The following is an 11214-nucleotide window of genomic DNA, read 5'->3' as shown; positions in this document are numbered from 1 at the left end:
TATATAATAACAGTACTCGACTGAACTTACTAGAGAAATAAAATGATAAACGGAATAATGAACTAAAATGAAAAATCCTTAGGTTGCCTCCCAAAAAGCGCTTGTTTTAGGTCTTTAGCTCGACCTCGTTTCAGTTAGTGTGGACTAAACCCATGGAAGCACGGCTCTCCTCCTAGGGTTAATGCTCCAGTCTGCACCTTTAGTTTCGCTCATGCAGGACAAATGTACTTCTTATTGCTCACTGGAGGGGACCTCTCTTGGAAACTGTACTCCTCAGCTTTGTGTATGTTCATCTTGCTAGAATTTCCCTGAGAAGAGGAGACGCAGTTAGAGGAATCAGATAAATCAAATTCTAACCTTTCTTTTCCAATCTCCAAGGATAACTTGTGACTTCTCACATCAATGAGAGCTCTAGCGATGACAAGGAATGGTCTCTCAAGGATGATTGGTATCTTGGGGTCCTCCTCCATATCCAGGATAATGAAATATGTGGGAATGATGCATCCGCCTACTTCTACTGGCACGTCTTCCACTATTCCCATTGGGTATCTACATGAATGGTTAGCTAATTGCAATACCATAGTAGTCAGTTTAATATTCTGGAGTCCTAGCTTCTTACATAACGAGTATGGAATTAGGCTGACGCTAGCTCCCAAGTCGCAGAAAGCTTTGTGTATGAGTTCTGAACCAATTTTACAAGGTATGGTAAAACTCTCTGGATCCTGAAGTTTCGGTGGAATATTTGTCATAAGTAGAGCGCTGCAATTTTCGTTAATGCTACGGTTTCGAAGTCACCCTTCTGCCTCCTATTAGATAAAATACCCTTTAAAAATTTTACGAACTTCGGCATTTGGTGCAGTGCATCTATCAGAGATACTTCTACGTAAATTTCCTTAATCTTCTTCAAGAATCGGTTGAACTCTTCATCCTTTTGGGATGTTATCAGTTTCTGAGGGAAAGGAATTGTCTGACTTTGTGGGGGAATTTGAAGAGTTCCTTCGACTTTCTTGGTGATCTCCTCTTTATCCCTGTTTTGGATCTGATTGGGCATTAGGAGAGAGGGCTCTTCCTCTGAGTCAAGTCCTTTCTGAGTAGTGATTTGGGGGTCTTCCAAAGTTCATCCGCTCCTCAGCTCGATGCGGTTGTACTGTTCCACCGGGTTTATATCGGGCTTTCTTGAAAATGTTTCCTGTGCTCTTGAAAAGGACTGGGCTATCTGGGGGCTATCTGGCTATCTTTCATCTTCTGATGTTTTTTAAAATTTTCCAGTCTTTGAGTCAATTGCTTGATCTCATTCTTCATCTCTTTTTTCTCTGAGAGGGCTTCTTCGAGCATCTTTCCGATTTTGGACAGTTGTGAAGGTTGCTGTTGTTGATAAGTTTGTTGTCCAGATGAGTAGCTCTGTTGCCCAAGTTGATATCTTTGTTTTGCTTGTCCTTGGTCTTGATTATTCCAGTATGAAAAATTTGGGTGGTTCCTCCATCCAGGGTTGTATGTGTTGGAGTAGGGATTGTTTTACTTTTGGTTGTAACTGACTATTACATCACATTGCTCAAGTTGGTTTATATGTGCTTGTATTGGCCCTAAGGGGCAAGTATCTTGAGCATGATTCGTACTTCCGCAAGTTTCACAAACACATACTATTGCATTAGCCGTGTTGTTTCCCATGGCCTCAAACTTCTTGGTCAGAGCGTCCAGCTTTATAGACATAAGTGTGACTGCATCTACATCAAATTTTCCTGACGCCTTTATTGGATTCCCTGAGAAAAAACCATCAGATCTTTCGGTTGCCCACTGATGGTGGTTCTGTGCCACATTCTCTATGATCTCTTCAGCTTCATCAAGGCTCTTGTTCATTAATGCTCCTCCTGCAGCAGAATCGAGGGATACCTTTGTGTGATAGTTGATTCCATTGTAGAATGTGTGTAGAATTAACTATTTCTCAAGGCCATGATGGGGACACTGTCTCAGCATACTTTTGAATATATCCCAGGCTTCAAATAATGATTCTGATTCTATCTGTTTGAAGCTTGCGATCAAATTCCTCATGTGGGCAATTTTCCTTGGCGGGTAGAATTTGTCCAAAAATTTCTGCTCACACTGCTCCCAAGACGTTATGCTATTTGCTGGAAGAGAATTTAGTCACTGTTTGGCTCTGTCTTTCAGAAAAAATCCAAAAAGAAGTAACCTTATTGATTCTGGAGGGACCCCATTCACTTTCATAGTATCGCAAATCTCGTAGAAAAGCTCTAAGTGATGATTTGGATCATCGTGCAGTCCTCCAAATTGATTCTGCTGGACCATGTGGATTACTGCAGGCTTGATTTCAAAATTGTAAGCTTCGATTGGCGGTCGAGTGATGCTAGACCGAACCCCTCGTGTATAAGGTGTTGCGTAATCCTTCAACAGTTTGTCAGCCATTTCTGAAGATTCTTGTTCAGCTTGAAATACTTTTTGTAAGTTTCTTCTTCTCAGGAAAGTCATATCGATCTCTAGATCGAACGGTAGAAATTGTCCTAAAAGATTAGCTCTTTGCATGCAAAAACAAAATATGGAATATTTCGAGTGTAAAATTAAGCAAAATAAAATGAAATGAAATAAAGTAAAGAAAATAGTTGAAATAATAATAATATTATTATTTAGCGTTTTAATAAAAATACAGAAAATAAAGAAAAACAAAAATAAAAATTATTTATCTCTGAAATGTAGAAATTCGGGAAAGGAGAAATAAAGAAAAAAAAATAAAGTCTAGTCTAATCTAATATGATTTTCACTAATTTTATAGACGCAGTCCCCGTCAACAGCGCCAAAAACTTGTTACGATTCTGTAAGTGCACGGATTCGTCGTCAGTAATAAAGATTATCAATCCCACGATGACTGGTTACAAGCACTAGCAATGGCTCACTTAGGATTAGCTAAACTACCGATGGTTGTAAGTTATCTAAAGAAAAGAGATTGGGAAGCGAAGATGAGAACTAGTGAAGAGAGAGTAATTAACTTGGTTTATGAAGAGTTCTAGGAGTTCGGTTTCAATGTGGTGGTATTGATGTATCACTTTCTATCCTTTACTCATTGTCCGTCAACATGCATTCGCCGGAAGCTAAAGAAATCATCCTTAAGCACTAAATAGAGAAGATCCCTGTGAAATCCTGTTATAGTTAATCCCTGTCATTAGGGTGCCTCAGTAGATCACAAGAATGCAACTCTAATTGATGTCATTAAGGATAGAAGTAAGGGCTTGGTTTGGTCTCTTACTTCCTTGTGGAGAAGTTGCCTCTCCTTTCAAGGAAATACCTTAGACGTCCGTGAACGAGTTACCCCTGTCACTAGGGCCCCTCGGGTATACGATCTAGGATACTTCTCTACGAGGTTACCAATTCTTACACAATCAACTAATACGATCTGGAAATCTAACAACAAGTCTCATGCATAGTAGTTGAAACAAAGCAAGAAAAATCATCCAATGAATAAAGGCATAAATATGAGTCTTACATCAAAACCAATCCACAACTACTCCCTAATCCTAGAACAAGGAATCTACTCCATAGATGACGGAGAAAAACCCAAAAACATAATGTAATCAAGCATATAATCCTCAAACAAGAAGAGAGAAAGAGAAAGGATGCTTATCCAACGACGATGAGTGATCTTTGGATCCAATCCTTTATTTCTGGAGTTGATGTGGTGATGAAGGATTGCTGGACGGAGGTCCTGGATAGCATGGAATGGCACGAATGGGATTCTCCCTTTAACGGCTCGCGAGGAGAAGGGTTAGAACCCTTTTTATAGGCTAGGGTACGGCGTCGCGGCACGGCCGTGCAGATGTGGCACGACCGTGCCTTCTTTTGCTTCTGGTCGTGCTGCACGGCCATGTGGATCTGGGGCTCGGCTCCTGGGACACGACCGTGCAAGATCGCACGACCGTGTATGGGTTGGCTGTTGGTCGTGGAGGGCACGGTCGTGCAGGTTTACACGGCCATGCACGGATCCACCTCTGTTTGGCCGCACGGCCATGCACTGTCCTTCCTTTGTTTGGCCACACGACCGTGTGAGATTGCACAACCGTGTTGTCTGCCTCGTTCCGGTGCGTCGACAATCGCTATTTTTGCTCCGAAAGTTGTCCCTGTCAACATAAAACCAAACAAAGAGCATATCTACAAACAAAAAAGTATTTATGATGAGTATATAATAAAAGAGACAATCATGCAAAGAATATATATGCATAAAGCAAGTGAATGTGCATTAAAACATGCATAAATGATCATAATATTTACTCACATCACTTATAATTTGGTCAAACAACATGAGAGTCTAGGAGTTAGGCATAAGAGAAAGTTTGCTTATAACTCAACCGAATGACATGAGAGTCTGGTATTTAGGCACGAGAGCGAACTTACTTATAACTCGGGCAAACGATATAAGAGTCTGGGACTTAGGCGCAAGAGCAAGCTCGCTTATAACTCCATCAAACAATCTGAGAGTCTGAGATATGACATGAGAGCAAGCTCACTTATAACTCAGTCAATCTGCACAAGAGTCTATGACTTAGGAACAAGAGCAAACTCGCTTATAACTCGTCTGAATGACGTGAGAGTCTGGGACTTAGGCATGAGAGCAAACTTGTTTATAACTCAATCGAACGGTGCTAGAGTCTAAGACATAGGCGCGAGAGTATACTTGCTTATAACTTGACCGAAAAGTCTGAGAGTCTAAGAAATAAGCACAAGAGCAAACTGGCTTATAACTCAGCCGATCAGCATGACAGTCTAAGAATTAGGCATAAGAGCAAACTCTTTTATAACTCAGTTAAACGGTGTGAGAGTATGAGACTTATGCACAAGAGCAAGCTCGCTTATAACTCAATCGAATGACGCGAGAGTCTAGAACTTAGGCGCGAGAGCAAGCTCGTTTATAACTTAGTCGAATGATTTGAGAGTTTAGGACATAAGCGAAAGAGCAAGTTCGCTTATAACTTGGCCTATCGACATGAGAGTTTGGGACTTAGGAGTGAGAGTAGGCTCGCTTATAACTCGGTTGAATGATGCAAGAGCCTGTGACTTAGGTGCAAGAGTAAGCTCACTTATGTTAAAATTTGAGCCTTATAACTCGCGTTACATTTTTTTTCTATTTATTTGATAAGTATAGATTCACTATTTGAGTGCATATTATATGTTTGATTATTTTAAACATATTTACTGAATGTCTGTAATATAATTCATAGCATGAGAGAATTTATGATTGGATCGCAACTAGTGATTATCTCTACATGTGCAATTATAAATATATTAAAATTTTCTTAGTGGTCTAATTGATGTATTCAAACACCATTAATTTTGTAAGACTAGCACGGGTTATACTCCTTGGTTCGGCCAAGCAGCTGTTTTCTCACTAGCTGAAGACATTGGGATGTCGAGAGTTAAACGTGGATGCTAGTTATGATAATTAGTTCATTGGAGTGACTCGCTATAGACTTCATATAGTTATATATATATGTGTATGTGTGTGTGTGTGTGTGTGTGTGAAGTTCTTACAACAGCACGAGTGTAAATTTCCTTCGACTTGAGGTATACAAGTCATCTTGGTCATAAAGACTTATACTTTGACATATTAAGCAAGCATCTCATTGAGGTGTGGATCTGGAATAATTGGGTATAAGTTGAAGTGCCCGAAGGTGTTTGGATAGCCCATAGAGGATTCACCGCTCCTTGCGAGGAGACGTATAACCTATGGCTACTGGTTAGGATTATTATTCAAAGTCTTTGGCCAAAGCATCACATGTTAAGAGTGCGAGACTCTTGTACACATGTACGAGTAATTTGAATTCGCATAACAAGGAAGTATTATTTGGGCTAGGTGTGACGTAGTTAGCCTAGTGGGGACAAGACACATAGACCATATCCTGAACCAAGTGGGTATAAGACGAGTGAAAGGAATGAGACACGACTCACTGTAGCTGCTGAAGGGTTTAGAATTAATTCTAAGATCAACTATAATTTTTTTGGCTAATTAGGGATCATGATGTACTACTAGGTGCCACTCATGATCATTCTATAACTAAGTAGTTAATTATGGATGAGCAAGATAAATCAGGAACCTATTGGGTCACACACACTAACGAGTCTCTCAAAGATATAAAATAAGTTAAAGAATAAGATTCTTAGATCAAGAGATAAATATTTGGTTGGACCATACATAAAATAAATATGGAAATATTTGTCACGATGGAAGCATGGATGGGTGATAAGCAATGATTAGATACATTATTTTTGGGTTAATATGTGGTGTTCTTTATACATTTGCATATTTTAACCTTTAATTATAATCATATTTCCCAAATAAGGTCTTTATGAGCTTTATGATGTTTTTCCCTCTAATGCATGATTTATTCCTCATTATGTGCATTTGGTTTTGTAGGGTACTAACGGACTCATGATTCAAGTGGAGGCTTGGTTCACCCAACCAAATGAAGAAGTGCAAAACCACAGTTGGGCTTAACCAAGCCTAGATTCCACCTGACTTCAATTGAGCCCAAGCCCAAGTCAGACCCTAGCTAAACCAAACCCTAGGTATAAAGGCTAGAATTTGGCACGGTGAACAGTGAGCTTGCGCTACTGTTCATCATGCCAGTTCTCTCGACGGTGCGAACGTGGCTCCCTTCCTGCATCCAGATCTGCAATTCAGCTTGTCTTCATCGACGTGGAGGTTCCTCAGCATCTGGCGACCAGATTCCGACCATCGTTCTTCTCCAGCGAGGTGATTTCGTGGGGCAGAGTACTGCAGCTGCGAACCACGTTTTCTTCCTCAGGCCAGTGGCGTTCCTCTGGTTTGAGCTTCCATCCCTCCATGGGATCATCGACGGCATTCCTCTGGTGGACCTGTACCATTCTCGACATCAATCCATCGCTCATAGCTTCCTTTCCAGCCTTGCGATTCCAGCGCCAGTGAATCCAGCAGGCACGACAGTGAACAAATTTGATATTCTGAACTCGCTGAAGATTGGTGAGCTGATTTAGGTGGATCTGAGTTTGTCTTGAGCTCGAGGACACCATTCTGACTTCTGTTGGAGAGTTCTCTGTAGATCCTTGTGCGACGGCAAGGAGAAGACAAATTTGATTTAAGATTTGAGTTGTAGGGATGTTAGGTTTCTTTGTAGTTTGTTTCTTAGCTTAGATTTTCTTATTCTCGCACTTTTGATTCTGAATTCGATAGTTCATAGCTTAGATTTGTTTGTAGCTTTATTTTTCTGCACGAATCTGTTCTTCATAGTACTGTTCTTTTGTGTTTTGTTTTATGTTCTGCTTGGTTCGACAGTTTCTGCTGCAATTTCATTTAATTCATTTATTTGCTGATAAGTAAGTTGTTAAATGAGTAATTAATTTCTAGTGTGCTTAGTTTGATGTAGTGTTGAGCTCTTGTTAAGTTCTTGATTTGCAATGAGTTAAACTAAGTTTTCTGCACTTCGGTTTTCATTAGGTAAATCCACTTAGCTAAGTAGATTTAGGATTGCATTAATATCTGGTTGCTTAGAATTAAAACTCTAGTTTGCTTTGGTTGCATTTAGAATTCATAAGGTTTGGTTGTCGTAATTAGGTCGAATTCCATTTAGTGCAATTGTGTATTAAATTTGTGAATTCCAATTTGTTTTAAGTTAATTCTGTAGTAGGTAATGGTTTTGTCAGCAAGTTCAATTCAGTTTTAAATTTTGCATTTTAATTCCAACCCCATTTTCATAACTAGAAAACCCAAAAAGAGAGTGTTCCAAATGTTGGTGCAACCTTAGGTCAAGGTTGACCTAGTTGACCCGACTCGAGTTGACCTGACTTGAGGTGTATTTTGATGTTTGACGAGAATAGAAAAGTTGTATCTTGATGTTTGACAAGAATACAAACTTGGGAGATTGTGGGTGCAACCTTTGGTCAATGTTGACCTGGTTGGCCCAACTTGAGTTGACCTGATTCGGGTAAAGTCCAAGTATGGAGACTTGGCACAGAAAAGTCCAAGTATGGAGACTTGGCACGGAAAAGTCCAAGTATGGAGACTTGGCACGGAAAAGTCCAAGTATGGAGACTTGGCACGGGAGAAGTCCAAGCAAGGAGCTTGGCACGGGAAAAGTCCAAGTATGGAGACTTGGCACGGAAAAGTCCAAGCAGGGAGCTTGGCATGGGAAGTCGGAGAGGGCTCGGCAGCTCGTTCTCCGAACTAGGTCAGAGAGGGCTCGAGAGCTCGTTCTCTGGACCAGATGAGGAAGTCGGAGAGGGCTCGGTAGATCGTTCTCCGGACTAGGTCAGAGAGGGCTCGGTAGCTCGTTCACTGGACCGGACGAAGTCGGAGAGGGCTCGGTAGCTCGTTCTCTGGACTAGGTCAGAGAGGGCTCGGGAGCTCGTTCTCTGGACCGGACAAAGTCGGAGAGGGCTCGGTAGCTCGTTCTCCGGACTAGGTCGGAGAGGGCTCGGGAGCTCGTTCTCTGGACCGGATGAAGTTGGAGAGGGCTCGGTAGCTCCTTCTCCGGACTAAGTCAGAGAGGGCTCGGTAGCTCGTTCTCTGGACCGAACGTGGAAGTCGGAGAGGGCTCGGTAGCTCGTTCTCTGAACTAGGTCAGAGAGGGCTCGATAGCTCGTTCTCTAGACCGGGAAGGCTTTAGGTTTAAGGTTGGGAAATTGGATCGGTCTGCAGACCGATCCAGTGATACTATGGGTTATCTGATCGGTCTGGTTACCGATCAGTAACCAAACAGTGGCTCACTGTAAGGTATCTGATCGGTCACCAGACCGATCAGGAAACGATCAGGAGAGGAAGCGAGGGGATTCAGAGAAGGGGGGATCGGTCTGTGGACCGATCCACTTGTATCCTGATCGGTCCACAGACCGATCAGGGATACAGGACCGATGCCTGATCGGTCTGTGGACCGATCAGGGTCCTCCTGGACCGATCAGGATGGAGCCTGATCGGTCCAGGCTTAGCCGTTGTGACTCAACGGCTAGATTTCTGGATTCTTCTTTGTCTTCTTCGCAGGTGCAAGATATAAGGCCGCTACAGTAGAAGAAGGAAAGATAACGCTTGCTGACTACGGTTCTTGCTCCTGCGATCTGAGCTTTGTTGAGCTCTCCACTGCTGAAGCTTCGTGTGAGCTTCCATCGGCTGGTTTTCTAGCTGCTGTTGTTGGATCCGTGAAGTTGCTCCTTCATCAACGGACTCCAGTAGACAACAAGAAGACAAGCAAACTTGGTAGGGTGTTTTTACATTCATATTGTCCATTGTTTTCTTGCTCTATCTTGTACTCCTTTATTGCTGTTGCAAAAGAGTTTGTGGCGAGGTTTCTCCACCCAGAAGGAGTTGTTGTTAGCCGGTTTTCCGGGGTCTCATCCACCAACGGATTGATAGACTTCGTCCACCTTACGGACACGCCGAGGAGTAGGAGTATCATCTCCGAACCTCGTTACATCATCGTGTTTGAGGTTTGATCTTCTCCACTTTCGTTTCTACATTGTATTTCTGCTGCGCTAACCTAAATTGTAGGAAGAAACGATAATTTGAGGTCGGCTATTCACACCCCCCTCTCTAGCCGCTATCCGAAGGTCCTAACAAGTGGTATCAGAGCAATGTTGCTCTTCGTCGGATTAACACCCGGGGGAGCACAAGCTAGAGAATGGATCTACTTGGAGAAGACATCACGATTCCACCCTTCTACGATCGCGACGACTTCGCGTATTGGAAGGTAAGAATGAAGTATTTTCTTATGACTAACCTAGTGAATTGGAATTGTGTACGAGTAGGTTTTACTCCTCCGGTGGATAAAAAGGGAGAACCTCTCGAGAAGAAGAAGTGGACGAAGGAACAAATCCACCAATCCACAATCAACGACGAGGTAACGAAAATCCTTGAATTTTCATTACCTAATGATATCTTGTGTAAGATAGGTGGATACAACGATGCCAAGGAGTTGTGGAACAACTTGGCTAAGTTACATGAGGAGAGCTCCAATTCAAGTCATGAAGAGGAGTCAAGTGAGCCAAGTAGCTCACATCATGGAGGTATGGAATTAGAAGTTGAGGGCTACTCAACATCTAAGGAAGAAGAGGAGGAGAGTTCTTCATCAAGATTGGTGCAAGAAGAAGTCTCTACCTCCGGAAGGGATGAAGAAGAGAGTTTATGTTCATCCTCAACCCTAGGTAACTCAAGCAACTTAATTTCAAGTAAATTACATATAATGTGCTTTGAGTGTAGGGAATATGGGCATTACAAGAGTAAATGTCCAAAGAGGATTAGGAAGACTCCACCGGCACCAAAAGTCAAGGAAGCTGGAGTCCCGATACGCAAGGGCAAGGAGCACGTGGTGTGCTTCCAATGCAAGCAAAGGGGACATTATAGGAGCCAATGTCCGAGGGGGAGGCAACCTCACAAGGACAAGAGACCAAGCACATCTATGGGGGGAGCTAAGGCAAACCCTAAGGTATCTTTTAAGGCACATTATTGCAATTCTAATAAGAAACATGCTAGTAGCTTTATTGCAATTGCCAATGATGATAAGCATGATAACCATAGAAACCGATACATGTGCTTAGGTGCCAAACATGTTAGTCTAGGTAAGGATGATACTAGAAATGCCAACCCTAGAATTAACTCGTCTAAGGTTAAGGAAAACCTAGAAAGGAATCCCAAAACAACAAGACATATGCCTAGGAATACCTCAAAGAAAAATGACAAATTAAAACTTGAGGTATTAGAGAAGGAAAATCAAGTCTTGAGGTCAAGACTTGACACCTTAGAAAAGACTCTTAAGAATTTGGAGAAGTCAACTCTAGGGTCTAAGGGTCAAAAGCAAAAGCCCAAGGACATGAGAGGTTTGAGTCACAAACCTAAGTCTCAAGTGGTCAAGCCCACTTACCATAATGTTCCATTCGATTATGGAACAAGACCTAGGGCTAGGAAGACCATCACCAAGGTCACAAGGGGAGTCACCCCTAGAGTTGATCTTGATGAGTCCCAAATGACCAAGGCTTTAAAGCCTAGGAGGGTCATTAGGAGGGTTGCTAGGGAAGTCATCCCTAGTGAATATTTAGTGAACCCAATGAGCTCAAATAGGTTTTGGGTTCCTAGGAGCGTGATTTCATCACGCTAGATGGTTTAGGGTGTGCCCATCTTATTTGGATAGGTAGTTAACCTAATCATGGCAAAAGGTGGCATTTTAGGAAGTTTCAAGGTATAATCAAGCC

At 42.2% G+C, this 11214-nt stretch overlaps 1 non-coding gene across 1 annotated transcript; it reads left to right on the top strand.

Annotated features, from left to right (window-relative positions):
• Positions 1-1945: 1945 nt before the first annotated feature.
• LOC121978969 lies at positions 1946-2051 on the top strand. The gene has a single exon (XR_006111278.1). It is a non-coding gene; the product is annotated as a small nucleolar RNA R71 (small nucleolar RNA).
• Positions 2052-11214: the final 9163 nt, after the last annotated feature.

The sequence above is a fragment of the Zingiber officinale genome, chromosome 4B (genome assembly GCF_018446385.1).
Source record: "Zingiber officinale cultivar Zhangliang chromosome 4B, Zo_v1.1, whole genome shotgun sequence".
NCBI classification, from domain to species: Eukaryota; Viridiplantae; Streptophyta; class Magnoliopsida; order Zingiberales; family Zingiberaceae; genus Zingiber; species Zingiber officinale.
Note: the sequence above shows the minus strand (reverse complement) of the source record. Positions and strands in the feature narration are given on the sequence as shown.